Raw genomic sequence first — 14,235 nt, forward strand, 5'->3', positions numbered from 1 at the left:
ATGCAGGCTAGCAATTGAGCTGGGAAAAATGAAATGTGAGAGCTTGGTATCGCTTTCCTGTTTTAATGATTTAAGCATTCACAGAATCTTTCCATGGTTTGGAAATGACTGCTTCACCACCCACAGGTTTTTAACAGGGACCCCCTTTGGTAATGCCATCTTCCTGCTTGGCCCTGCATGAATGACCCTATATCAGTGACCAGGAAGCCCTCTCCCATCTGCCTGGGGACATCCCATGGGGCATGGGCCTCAGAGTGCACTGGGTGTCAGGCCCCCAGGTGAGGAGAGTCGCGGAGTGGGGGCCGGGGGCAGGGGGTCAGCTAGGGATCCAGCCCTGCTTGGTGGAGAAGGTGAATGGAGGTGGTGGCCTGAGCGCCCAGGCACCAGTGAGTGGCTGTGAGTGGCTGTTAAGTTATCTGTAGGTCAGGATGTTACACCAGTCTCTGTTCTCAGCAGCTTCTGAGAATGTTGAAAGACCCACTTTTGGGTCCCCTTTGGCCCCAGGACTCAACCTTCACCTTTGCTTCCTCATCTGCTGAGGGATTGAATGAAAAGCATGTCCATCCCCAGAGCTGCTGTCCAGACTGGCAGGTGAGAGAAAGGCCATTTGTGGAGTGCAGCTCCAGTGATGGGAAGTTGCACTTCTAGAAACAAGGCTGAGGTCCGAGGTGGTGGAACTTTCCGAGGTGCCTGCTTGAGCTGGAGGTGGGATAGTTTTGGAGTTGTTCATTTTACAGTTTGCTTTCAAAGAAAAAGAAGGAGTTCCCTTTGTGGCTCAGTGGTAATGAGCTGGACTAGGATCCATGAGGATGTAGGTTCAATCCCTGGCCTCACTCAGTGGGTTGACGATTCGGCATTGCCATGAGCTGTGGTGTAGGTTGCAGATGCAGCTCAGATCCAGTGTTGCTGTGGCTGTGGCGTATTAGGCCGGCAGCTGTAGCTCCAGTTCAACCCCTAGCCTGGGAACTTCCATATGCCCCATGTGATGCCCGAAAAAGACAAAAAAAAAAAAAAAAAAAAAAAAAGCAAAAGAAAAGAAAACCGTGCATACCACAGATTAAATGATACATTCTCTTAAGTGCTATCATCTCGTGAGACTTATTCAAACCTCCCTAATTAAATCTCGCCCCTGCTGTACCCTCTATCCTCTTTCCATGCTGTAGTTTTTATCCCAGTGTCATTTCATCTAGCTCTTGTTCAGGCTTGTTGTCAACCCTCCCCCAATAAAATACAACCCCCACAAGGGCAGGGTTACACTGCCATATTGCCATATCCCCAGCCTCTAGACTGATGCCAGTAATATACAGTCAAATATAACAGATACCTGTGGCTGAATGACGGACTACTCGACATTTTCTGGAAAAACCGTTCCTGTTTTCTCCTCTTCTGTCTTTTCCTGTGAGAATTATTCTTTCAGAAACACAACAGCATACACTGCCTCAGCGGTGTTGACCTTCCTTCTTGGTAATATATCACATAATGCTTTCCTCATCAGTATATGTAGATCCGCTTTTTCCTCCCTAATACCTGCCCAGAGTTCCATTGTGTGGCAAGGCTAATAGTTATCTGGTTTCTCTGCTATCAAAGAAAGCTTTCCTAGTCTCCAACATCAATAATCCTACAGATGTAAAGATGAACATAATAGCTAATACTTGCGCCTATGCGTCAGGCATTGCTCAGTTCCATTAACTGTACAGTTCCATTAACTCCTTTAATCATGGTAACAGTCTTATGAGGGAGATATTAGTATTGCTATTTGACAGGTGAGAAAGCACACAGAGGTTACCTACCCCAGGTCACAAAACTGACCACAGACTCAGAATTCACATTCCTAACCCGGACGTCACACGGCCACGTAAAGTGATGCACTTTATTGAACGGATGTCTTGCTACAGGGAAATTTAACAAGTAGAGTCATCAGTTCAAAGGGCACACATTTTAAATTGTGGTAGCTGGTAATGGGTGTGTCCCTAAGGAGGCGGCACCAAGTTTCTGGCTCCATGATTGGCAGTACATTTTGTACCATGTCATCATTGCTAAGCTGAAGGATGAGGAAAGGGCATCTCATTTAAATTTATATTTTTAAAAACTATAAGCAAAGCTGAATGTCTTTCCCTAGTTTTAAGTAACCTGTTTCTTTTGCCATGGACTCTCTAGTCACACCCTCTGCCCTCTGTTTTACTGAGTTGGATTTTGTTTTTCATTGACTTCTAAACATCCCTGTTGAGGAAATGAGCTCTTTGCCTCTCTGGAGTATTTGATACTGTTTCTGCTATCTTTTCTACAGGGCAGACATTGTTTTATATTTTGTGTAATCAAAGTTGCCATCATTTGCCTTATATAGATAGCGTCTAGGTTTTGTGTCTGTCTTTCCCATGCCAAGGTTATTTTTTTTCCAATTTCTTTCATACTTTTTATCCCCAAATACTCTCATGGTTTTCAATGTGTTGTATTTAGTCTTTGATTCATCTCCAGCATATTTTTTGTTGTAGGAGTAAGTTAGTAATAAGCTTTAGGTACTGTCTCTGAATGACTAGTCAGTTGTCTCAACACAGTGTAAGTGAAAAAAAAATCTGTCTTAATTTGGACTGCAATTTAATATATCAGAATAGCTTCCACAGGGAGTTTTTTGCAGGATGATCTCATTTCATAGATTTGTCTGTTCGTGACCAATAGAAAACTTCCATAGCTAAGCAAATTTGGTAATATTTATCTCTCTGCTACCCACCCAATTCCTGTTATTTTTCAATACTTTTCTGACCATTTTTGTAAGTTTTTTTTTTTTTCTTTTTAGGGCCTCACCCACGGCATGTGGAGGTTCTCAGGCTAGGGGTCCAATCAGAGCTGTAGCTGCCAGCCACAGCCACAGCCACAGCAATGCCAGATCTGAACCGAGTCTGCAACCTATACCACAGCTCATGGCAACACCAGATCCTTAAACCACTGAGTGAGGCCAAGGATCAAACCCACAACCTCGTGGTTCCTAGTCAAGTTCGTTTCTGCTGTGCCACGACGGGAACTCCCATTTTTGTAAGTGTTATTTTTCCGGGAGAACCTTAACTTTTTATTTCCCAAGAAAATCTCATCGGTCTTTATTAGAGTTGTATTAAACATATCGATCTATTTTTGGGGACAAGAGCCCTTAACTAGTTCAAGTATGTCTTTTCATGTCTTTCAAGCTTTCTTATGTCCCTCAGAGGTAAACTTTTTAAATATAGGTTTTACACATTTATTCGTATATAAAAATATATACTATGCTGAATGGCACCTTTTCTATTATTCTCAAATTAATTATTGGCATAAAATATAGGAAAGCTGTTGACTTTCTGGTTACTGATTTAACTGACCAGCTTGCTGAACTATCTCGTGGTTTCTATTTGCCTCTTATTTCTCTAGCAGGGTTTTAGAATTCCCCTCAGCTATTTTTTTTTTTTTTGTCATCGGAAAATATGACAACAACTTTTATCTTGGCTATACCTGAATGTTGGCCCTTTTGATCTTTGGTCATAAAATAGCGTGGGTAGTGTTCTCTGGCCAAGTTTTGTGAAATAGGATTGTTGTCTCAAATCATGTTACCTTTTATTTCTTTTTTTTTTCTTCTGTCATTTTAGGGCCACACCTGCAGCATATGGAAGTTCCCTGGCTAGGGGTCTAAATGGAGCTACAGCTGTCAGCCTATGCCACATCCATAGCAACGCCAGATACAAGCTGCCTCTGAGACCTGCACCACAGCTCACAGCAACACTGGATCCTTAACCCCCTGAGCAAGGCCAGGGATCGATTGAACCCTCAACCTCTATGGTTCCTAGTTGGATTTGTTTCCGCTGCGCCACAACGGCAAATTCACCTCTTATTTCTTAATAGAAGAAAACTACATTTGCTGTCAAAGGGTAAACTGGTATAAGGAAAGGTAAAAACTCCATAGCTCCAGGACTCTGAGAAAATCAGGTGAAGGATCTTGTAATAGAACACTTATCTGGTTCACGTTCATTGCATATTAAAGAAAAGTATATCAGATCCTTCCAGGTATGCTCTTGAAGCTGTTGGTTTGTACTATCCTACTGACCTTCAACCATAACTTTGAAATTTGTTTGTTTATTTTTATTATTATTTTTTTTTGTCTTTTTGCCTTTTCTAGGGCTGCTCCCGTGGCACATGGAGGTTCCCAGGCTAGGGGTCGAATCGGAGCTTCAGCCACCGGCCTACGCCAGAGCCACAGCAAGGAGGGATCTGAGCTGCATCTGTGACCTACACCACAGCTCACGGCAACGCCGGATTGTTAACCCACTGAGCAAGGGCAGGGACCGAACCCGCAACCTCATGGTTCCTAGTCGGATTCGTTAACCACTGCGCCACAACAGGAACTCCTGAAATTTGTCTGTTTATTTTGACTGTGCAGTTAAGGAATGAAATGGAATTCTCCTAAGTTGGGGCTGATAGAAATTTAGGGTAATAACAATAGGGGCTGGGTAAGAACTTAAAGTTCAACCAGGAAAGCCAAACTTTCCAATTCAGCCTCCCACATAACACAAGGACCCCTTTAGAGTCGTGATGAGTGGTTAAGCCTTGTGACCTGTCTCTAGGTGAGACTAAGCAATTCAGGATGGAAAAAATGTGTTAATTAGGGGACTCAATCTCAGTCTCCCTTTTAATGAGTTTTCTGTCAACACAAAATGAGCCCATACATGCAAGAGAACAGAGAAACCAATTAAATCCAAATCAGTGTGCCGCTTTCTAGAAGGCAGATATTTATTGAAAGCTTCTGATTGCAATATTAATCTCATTCTTACATAGAAAATAATTAGTTAATGCAGCCTAAAAGCCAAGATAATTTGTCTTATTGTCCTTCGAATTCCAGAAACCTTGGGTAATAGGATTCTAGGCTGGACTCTTTGCCCACTTACTTACTACTCTAAATGACTTCATTGGACGAGATTCATCCTGTGGATGGATCCACAGCCAGGACTGATCCTGAATGGTTTTTGATATGTATTAGAAATATATCCTTTCTCTATCCTTCATCCCTAACCTGATACCTTGCCAAAATATTGACTGGGTGTATCTATCTCAGGATTGTCCAGAATGACTTTTGATGATCTAAGACTGGGAAGTTTGAAGGGGGGAAGAATTTTACTAAGGGAAAAATGGGTTCCTTGAGCGTCTTTAGAACAGATAATTCTGAACTAGAAAACCGGTCAGTCATTCAACAAGCACTCACTGAAACTTTACTATGTGCCACGCATGGTGCAGGCATTGGAGGCACAGCAGTGAACTAAACAAAAATCCCTGTTCCAATGAAAGCATCAATTCAGTTGGGACCATGAGTGATAGGGGACCAGGACGATTTCAGATAGTGAACTGCGACATGGAGAAGACAGAGCAGGTCGATGATAGTGGCAGAGGTGGAAGGGGCAATATTAAATAGGGTGATCAGAGAACCCCTCTGAGGAAATGACCTTTGAGGTGAGATCTGACCTATATGTAATTCACAACCACTTCAGACCTGGGGAACAGTGTTTCAGGCAAAAAAGAACAAACACAGAGACTCCAAGATGGAAGTGGACTGATGCTTGAAGAACAGAATACACAAAGGAAAAGTAAAATTTTTAAATGAAAAGATTATCTAAAGAAAAATTATTTATAGGCTATAGAGATAACCTGAAAAATTCATAGAAATAAATATAGGTGGCCAAAACCTTGAATGTTAGATTAGAAAGGGTCATTGAGGAACTTTGTCCAAAGAAAATGAGACTTAATGAAGACATATTGTCCCAGATCTTCAAAGGAGCGAACCCCAATGCTGAATATGGGGTGATCATAACCTGGATACCAAGGCTGGTCCCGGGAGCTTGCAAGCAAGTATGAAGGCAGAGGTTGTCCTCCAGCTAGTTTGGGAATTCAACATGTTAGGAGCCAGGCAAGTGACATTGGCTGTGGCCATCCATCCCAGAGGAAGGGAGAGCCCTGGAGTGAATGGAGGGGGGGGTGCCTGAGGACAGATGGGCATCCTAGGGAGTGGGACCGAGGCATGTCACTGTTACCACGTCAGAACGCAGAGGAGGCTTTCCACTTGGGGCCATCCTGTGGTTTTTTTCAGCCATCTGTAGATGACCTCGAACAGGAACCCCAGCTGCAGCATAACATAGCTCTGCTTCCTCTTTTCTTTACCACTCGTGCACTTCTCCCTACTCCATTCTTTCCCAACTGGGAGTGACGTTAAGGGAAGAGGAAATGCTATCACACCAACTGCTTACAGGAGGTTCTGTGGAGTGACCGAAACAATGTAATTTGAGAGACACAGGACGTGAGAGAGATGATGGCTTTCCCCCTTGTTTATTTGAACACATCTGGACATGTGAATAGATTCTAAAGTTTAGAGTAGTAACCAGAACATCCTAGTTCAGTACTGGTGTAACCTGAAGGTCTTGCCTTCTCTCAGACCCTTAGTTTCTCCCATTTAAATGGTAGAACAGTGAGAGAATTACATGATACAGTTGTAAATCCTCTCTAGCACTAGCACCATAAGGTTAAAAATGTGTGCGTGTGTGTCGTATATTAAAAAGTAGACTATCGAGAGTTCCCATCGTGGCACAACAAAAACAAATTACACTAGGAACCCTGAGGTTGCAGTTCGATCCCTGGCCTCACTCAGTAGGTTAAGGGTCTGGTGTTGCCGTGAGCCACGGTGTAGGTCGCAGATCTGCTTGGATCCTGCATTGCTGTGGCTGTGGCATAGGCCAGCAGCTGTAGCTCCAATTAGACCCCTAGCCTGGGAACCTCCCTATGTCGCAGGTGTGGCCCTAAAAAGCAAAAAAAAAAAAAAAAAAGACTATCAAGATAGTGAAAAGATAACCTACACATTGGGGGGAAATATTTGCAAATCACATATCCCATAAGCATCTGGTATCTGGAATATAGAGGAGACTTACAACTCAGCAACAAAAAGACAAACAGCCTAATTTAAAAATAGGCAAAGGACTGTAGTAAACATTTCTTCACATAAGAAACACAAACGGTCAATAAGCACATGAAAAGATGCTCAACATCACAGTCATTAGCAAAATGCAAATCAAAACAAAAGTGAGATGCCATTTCACATCCATTAGAATGGCTATTATCAAAAAAAAAAAGCAATTGTTGGTAAGGATATAAAAAAATTGCTAGCTGGGATGTAAAATGATGCTACTATTGTGGAAAACAATTTGGTGGTTCTTCAAAAAGTTAAATGGAAAATCGCTATGTGACCCAGCAATTCCACTACTGGGTATTTTCCCCAAAGAATTGAAAATAGGTATTTAAACAAAACTTGTTTACAAATGTTTATAGCACTATTCACCATAACCAAAAGGTGGAAAAAACTCAAATATCTATCAATTGATGGCTGGATCAGCAAATGGGGTCCATCCATACAATGGAATATTATTCAGCCATTAACAAGGAATGAAGTAATGGTACACCCTACAGCATGGATAAATCTTAAAAATATGCTGAGTGGAAGATGTCAGGTGCAAAGAGCCATATTATATGATTCCATTTATTGGAAATATTCAGAATTAGTTAATATGTTAGAAACAGAAAGTAAATTAGTGGTTCCCAGGAATGAGGGTGTTGACTGAAAAAATATAAGTAAAGGCGAGAGTTAAGTTTCATTTGGGGTGAAATTAGGGCTTAAGCCCGGGAGACAGCAGTAGTCCCAAGATACCTCTCGGAGGCAAGGGGGGAAGCTGGGATATATGAGTTTTTGCAACAAAGGGAAGGTAGCAGGAACACAAGATATGCAGATAACCAGATTTACAGGAAATGGTTTCTATGGAAAGGTGTAAAGGTCTGGGCTTACAGGAATCCCTTCTTTGATGTGCTCTCCTGAGTTCCCTCAGGGCTCATCAGCCCACCCTTGGGAGTTGCTATTCTTATAGATGACCACAACATCTTTGGTTTTGCCCACTAACTATAGCCCAGAGCTATCTGAAATACTGCCCCAAAGAAGAAAGGGGGACTATCACTATATAAGTCATAACGGTGAAGGGGAAGGCGCATGCAGCCATGCACACATTTTATAGCGGTTTGCTGCTGGTCTCATGAAGGTGACTGCTAGTCATAGACATTAGTCCTCATTGATGGATTTTAGTATGTTTCTAGATATAAGGAGATGCAAGAATTGGGCTCATAAAATCTTCTAAAAGTATCTGAAGACCTGTTCTTCCAGTTCTTCCAGAGCACAGAGTGCCTCACTCCTGGTCTCCTGGCCTCCACCTGAGCTCCACTCAGGAGGTGCTGGGGGTCGGCAGCTGCAGTGGCTCCTGTTTTACTCCCTGTAGAGGCTGATGGCAAGGGCCAGACTTCAGTTCAAAAGGGGAAGGAGAGAATGGGAGTGACAACTTAATGGGCACATGGTTTCTGTTTTGGGGTAATGAAAGTGTTCTGGAAATAACTAGAGATGGTGGTTGCACAACATTGTGAAGGTACTAAATGCTATGAAATTGTACATTGTAAAACGGTTTATGCTGTTATGTAACTTCTGCCTCAATTTAAAAAATGTGGGGAGACAGGGAGGAATCTTCTGAAATTCTGTGTATATTGCTGGAACTGACAGCACTTATGGCTTGAAGCTAGCCAGAACCCAATTTGGGACTTGAACCCACAGTTTTGAATTAGAATCAGTCACCTGGTGTCTGGACTTGCTGAGGTTCAGGTTCTTTGTGCCTCAGCACAGAAAAAATTCAGCAAGAGACAAAGCGATAGGCAAGAAATAGATTTATTAAGATAGGACACTTGTGAGAGATGCAAGCAGCAGGCAAGGAGACTCCGACCCAAGGATTAGGTGGGCTACAGTTTTATCATCCAAGGCCAGTGGGGGTGGGAAAAGACTGCCTCTTCCTCTTTCTCCTGAGTAGTAACTCCTCCTTGGTATCTGGTAAGAGAGTATTTGACCCTAAAAGGTCAAACTAGGACTGCCATGGTGCCTATTCAAGTCAGCAGAAGGATGGTCCTTAAACTCCCGCCCTTGCTCTGAACCTGAATGCTGGCCTTACCCCATCCCCCATTCAATGACTTGAAGCATCTCTCAAGCCTCCACTGGTCAAGAAAGCCTGCCTCATTCTGATGGCTTTCTTGCGTAATTATTCACTTTACAGGGGTCTCCCAGAGTTCCCTAGGCTTCCCTCTCTATATTATGGTCCCTTATTGGAACTTCCACAAGTACCTATTCCATCCCTATCACTATTTGAATTGGATACCTGGGCAGCAAGAGCAAACAGTGAGGAAGCTATTTCAGTTAACAAATAGATACATCCTTCAGTGTCTTCCACAAATAAAGTCCCTTGCCAGTGTAAGCAAGGTACTTTCATTCTCTTGAAACTGGCCTTGGTATTCACGAATATTTCCCTTGTGAAATAATAGTGAAGAGGTCAGGTCCACCCCATTTGTGGGCAATAGTGTGACCAGAAAGGTGTTACCAGAATCCGGGTTCTTGTTTGTGGAGCCAAAGAATAAACTTCAAGAACACACACAGCAAGCAAGCAAAAAGCCTTTCTTATAAGAAAGCAAATAGCTCCCAGCACAGACACTGGGAGGGGGAGGAAGAATCCCTCTTTCTATTGTTCTGTGGACATTTTATCTCTTAAAGACAGCAGTAACAACCAGGGCCCAGATATTTGTTCTTTTTCCCACTGGCCTTGCCCAGATTACCTGTATCAGTCCTTGTCCAATAGGCACTTTAGAGTTAGGGATGCTCGATACATTTTAGGGTCCTTCTGCTCTTCTTTCCCCTACACTTAGAGTCACCACTCTTTACATTCTTTTGCTAATAGTCAACTGTATTGGTCAGGGGTTCATTCCCACCTTGACATAAAACAAATGTACTTTCAATAGTTAATCTCCTCACAAGCAAGGCCTGTTTGCCCTGCTTAGTTTTTTACAAATCTTAAACCATGGCCATTAATCAGGGAATATATCAAAGCCCAAGTTCCTACACTAACTACCTGAATTATTATTCTGCCTCAATAGGACAGGAGGATGTTAGAGAAGGAGTCTTCTAGAATTGGCGGACCATGGTCTGGATTAAACCAGGTGTATTTTTGCTGATCCCATACCAGACTTGTTCCTTGAGCCAGTAGTTAAAATGGAGTCTTCCAATAATTAATGATCCAGTCTTCTAGGTTTTCTAGGGAGAAGGAAAAAAAAAAAAAAACTGACCATCTGGCGACCCCGGGTTCACATTACTTCCTGGCAATAATCAGTCAGGGTGGGCAGCAGGTACCACTTTTAGACTGGTCATAGGTTCTTTGTCTCTCTCCTCCCTGGGTGTTGCCTGCCAGGCAATGTGCCCTCTCTCCTCCCCCATCCATCCTGCTACGTCTGAACACACATTTCACCTTTAGAAATGTGTGTTTGCAAAGTCTCCTATTAAAATGTACAGCTGCTAAGTGTTAAGAAGGCAAAAGTCCTCAGTGCAACAATTTGTTCTTGTGGCTGAGAAAGGGGTTGCAGTTAAGAATCTTTTACTTGGGGAGTTCCTGTCATGGCACAGTGGAAATGAATCCAACTAGGAACCATGACGTTGTGGGTTCGAACCCTGGCCTTGCTCAGTGGGTTATGGATCTGGCATTGCTATGAGCTATGGTGTAGGTCACAGATGCGGCTCAGATCCCACATTGCTGTGACTGTGGCTGTGGCCATCAGTGGTAGCTCCAATTGGACCCCTAGCCTGGGAACCTCTATATGCCGCAAGTGTGGCCCTAAAAAGAAAAGAAAAAAGAATCTCTCACTTAGGATGGGGGGTGGGTGAAAGTGTAGGGAAGAATCCCAGATCCTAAGACACTACCAGACTGGTGGCAGCATCCCAAGCCAAGGGGAGAGCTTGTTAGTTCACAGAGATGGGTGAGCACAAACCTGGTTTCCTCCCTTTGGCACCTGCTACCAGGTAAATTTTGCAGTTTCCCATAGGGAAGCCCCTCTTATCAGCCTGGGTTGGGTGGTTTTCTGCGTGGCCAGTTCTTGACCTCATTTGCCTCCTCCTGGACTGCCACATCACCACAGGAGTCCCAGGAGGGCCAGATTCCAAAAACCCCAGCTGGCAAAATTCTGGCTGGTGATCCCAATAGCACTTGGCATTAGGGAACCTAGCATCTGCGAGGCCTGTCTTTTTTTTTTTTTTTTTTTAATCTTCTTTTCCTTCACCTGAACACAATATGGAAGAAGCCAAAGAGTTGGGGCAACCATCCCAGTCTCTGGAAGTTCAGTTTTCCTCCATATGGTGGAAAGGGACTAGTCCAAATTCAGGTAATAACCCAACAGGGGACAGGAAAATGATTACAGTGACTCAGAGTTTCTTGCAACTGTTCCTGCTCCCACACAAAACCTCTAGGCTTTATAGCCTTTGTTAGAGTGGAGTGAACCATTTCCCTTGATGGAGAAAGTTCCAGATGCTAGCTAATGGCAGCTGCCCCAAAGCTCTAAGGGAGGGAGGCTATGATCTTAATCTGATAAAACTTTTTATTAGACTAATTTCACTCTCTTGGTTTGGAGTATTAATGTACGGTCTCGTTTCTGAGATAATTTTCTGTAGGGCATTGAGGTCAACTTTCAAGAATACAAACTCTGAATTCCCTTTGATGTCATCTGTAAGGTGTCAGATTGTCTTGAACTTTGTGGCTAGACTCTACAAGGAAAAAAATGAGTTATAATTTCACAGATTTTAATGGGGAAACAGCAGTAGGAAGTGGTGAGTGACCTTGGACAAGTCATATTACGTCTATTTGCCTGTCTGTAAAATGCTATTTCATGAATTGGTTGAATAAATTAGACAGTCCAAGCCAACAACCTGCCTGGTGCCTGGCATAGTTGATGGTCTTATGTTTGCTGCTGTTATTTTCCTAATGCAGTCTGAAAGCTGGGAGAGATAGCTTTAGTGAGAGTAAATTCCTAGTGATCGCAGAGAGAAAGCTGTGAGTGACAGCTTGAAGTGAAACCTGAAATTCCCTGCTCAGGAGTTGAATCTGGGCAGCCTGGATGAAAACTGGGACTCTTAGCCACTAGACTAGCTAGAGGCCAGAGGCTAAAAGCAGAGTTGCCCTGAGTCTTGCTCCCATTGAAAACAAGAATGTTTCAAGGAGGCAAAGACTATAAAAACAGGTACAACATTTATTGTTAGAGACACAGTACATGTGGGAGAGCACACAGAAAAGTAGTTTATTTAATTAAGACACAAGCAGGAGTTCCCATCGTGGGACAGCAGAAATGAATCCAGCTAGGAACCATGAGGTTCTGGGTTCAATCCCTGGCCTCACTCAGTGGGCTAAAGGTCTGGCCTTGCTGGGAGCTGTGGTGTATACAGGTCACAGATGCAGCTTGGACCCTACATTGCTGTGGCTGTGGTGTAGGCCGGCAGCTGTAGCTCTGATTCGACCCCTAGCCTGGGAACCCCCATATGCCGCTGGTGCGGCCCTAAAAAGACCAAAAAAAGAAAAAAAAAAAGACACAAGCAAAGCAGTAATACACAAAGAGGAATGCAGGTGCAGGTGTCCCCCCTAAATGAGGAGCACGCTGGGGAGATGATTTAATTCACTTAATATAGGACAGTTCTTCTAGGTCTTTGTTTTCCTTTGGCCAATTATCTTGTTTTATTTCTCACACCTGACTGGACCCAGAGCTCTTCCTGATATTCATGTGCATCTTTTGGGCAAGATGGATTCCTGAGCAAAGAGTTTATGGGATATCAGGACCTCTTATGGCCTGGTGTACCCTCCCCATTGACCCCTAGGAGTCTTTCTGCCCATGTGTAGTCGGGGAGGTCTCCTTGACCCCAGGAGAAATCGATATAGTCATCTTATCTTATCACTCCAGCAGAGCTCAGCTTCTGCCATTCATTTTCTCTTTGCTTTGTCAAAAAGATGCAAGGCTCGATTTATGAAGCCTAACAAATCCCTGGGCGAGGTGGTAGGGGGTGGGCTGGGGCTATCTGCCTCCTATGTCACTAGGACCTGCCCAAACGTTAATCCTTCCTCCTAGTGTAGTTTGAAACCAGAGTTGGCAGGAGACTACAAGAAATGCTGAATTAGGGGTGGGGGAAGACTCTATTTCTTTTGCTTCCTTGAGATCTCTTCCTGGCCCAAATCTTGAGTGCTCGCCTGCTACCATGTGTGGGGCCCATTCTCCAGCATCCTTTCTGCATACCTGGCTACAGTTGCCTCCAATAAGAACGGTTTCTCCAGGCTCCCTGGAAGAGAGGAGGTCGTTTTCGTTTTTTGGGTTTTATTTTGTTTTTGTTTGTTTGTTTGTTTTTGTCTTTTTGCCTTTTCCAGGGCCACTCCCACAGCATGTGAAGGTTCCCAGGCTAGGGGTCTAATGGGAGCTGTGGCCGCCAGCCTATGCCAGAGCCACAGCCACTTGGGATCCGAGCCACGTCTGTGAACTGTACCACAGCTCACGGCAACACTGGATCCTTAACCCACTGAGCAAGGCCAGGGATCGAACCTGCAACCCTGTGGTTCCTATTCAGATTCATTAACCACTGAGCCATGACAGGAACTCCGGAGGAGAGGACTTTGGACACAGCAAACTGTGATGCTGTTGGTCTCTGAGGTCCTCCCAATGGCTCAGAAAAGAAAGCCATGAGCAAGACATGTCTGGCCAGCAGGAAACGACCTTCACAGGAGAACACTTGATTTCTAAGCTCTGTGGTGTCGTCTCTCCAGAGGTTCCCTCTCCTGTTATGTTTATACTGGGGGAATCCTGTTGCAAGAGTCCTTTGTTGACCCTTGGTCCACTTGGCAGCGGAAGCCACCTCTTACTACCAGCTTCTGTTGGGTCCAGAGGGCTTCTTCTAGGCTCTTTGACCCATAGATGAAAGGAGAATCATTCCTCAAAATTGTTTGGGAAATTATATATATATATAATGTAAATAATAAATAATATAAATAATAAATGTATATATATATGTATATATATATATGTATATATATATACACTTTTTTTTTTTTTTTGCTTTTTAGGGTCATACCCATGTCATATGGAAGTTCCCAGGCTAGGGGTCAAATCTGAGCTACAGCTTCTGGGCCTACACCACAGCCACAGTAATGTGGGATCCAATCCACACCTGTGACCTACACCACAGCTCATAGCAATGCCAGATCCTTAACCCACTGAGCAAGAACAGGGATCAAATCCTCATCCTCATGGATACTAGTCGGATTCATTTCCACTGTGCCACAACGGGAACTCCCACTGGGAAATGAT

The 14,235-nt window shown here is 43.7% G+C and overlaps 1 protein-coding gene across 2 annotated transcripts in view; it reads left to right on the forward strand.

Moving 5' to 3' along the window:
• ACSL5 (acyl-CoA synthetase long chain family member 5) overlaps positions 1-14,235 on the forward strand; it is a 48,673-nt gene that overhangs the window by 5,839 nt on the left and 28,599 nt on the right. The window lies entirely within an intron of this gene.

The sequence above is a fragment of the Phacochoerus africanus genome, chromosome 15 (genome assembly GCF_016906955.1).
Source record: "Phacochoerus africanus isolate WHEZ1 chromosome 15, ROS_Pafr_v1, whole genome shotgun sequence".
NCBI classification, from domain to species: domain Eukaryota; kingdom Metazoa; phylum Chordata; class Mammalia; order Artiodactyla; family Suidae; genus Phacochoerus; species Phacochoerus africanus.